Below are 533 nucleotides of genomic sequence, written 5' to 3' on the forward strand. Positions count from 1 at the left end.
TAGTATCTCCTGGGTATTTGATACCTGTGCGGTTGCTCATATTTGTAACTCAAAGCAGGAGCTGCGGAATAAGCGAAGACTGGTGAAGGACGAGGTGACGATGCGCGTCAGGAATGGTTCCAAGGTCGATGTGATCGCCGTCGGCACGCTTCCTCTACATTTACCTACGGGATTAGTTTTAAACCTCAATAGTTGTTATTTAGTGCCAGCTTTGAGCATGAACATTGTATCTAGATCTCGTTTAATGCGAGATGGATACTCATTTAAATCTGAGAATAATGGTTGTTCTATTTATATGAGAGATATGTTTTATGGTCATTCCCCGCTGGTCAATGGTTTATTCTTAATGAATCTCGAACGTAATGTTACACATATTCATAGTGTGAATACCAAAAGATATAAGGTTGATAACGATAGTCCCACATACTTGTGGCACTGCCGCCTTGGTCACATTGGTGTCAAGCGCATGAAGAAGCTGCATGCTGATGGGCTTTTAGAGTCTCTCGATTATGAATCATTTGACACATGCGAAC

Source organism: Triticum dicoccoides, chromosome 6B (genome assembly GCF_002162155.2).
Source record: "Triticum dicoccoides isolate Atlit2015 ecotype Zavitan chromosome 6B, WEW_v2.0, whole genome shotgun sequence".
In the NCBI taxonomy this organism is placed as follows: Eukaryota; Viridiplantae; Streptophyta; class Magnoliopsida; order Poales; family Poaceae; genus Triticum; species Triticum dicoccoides.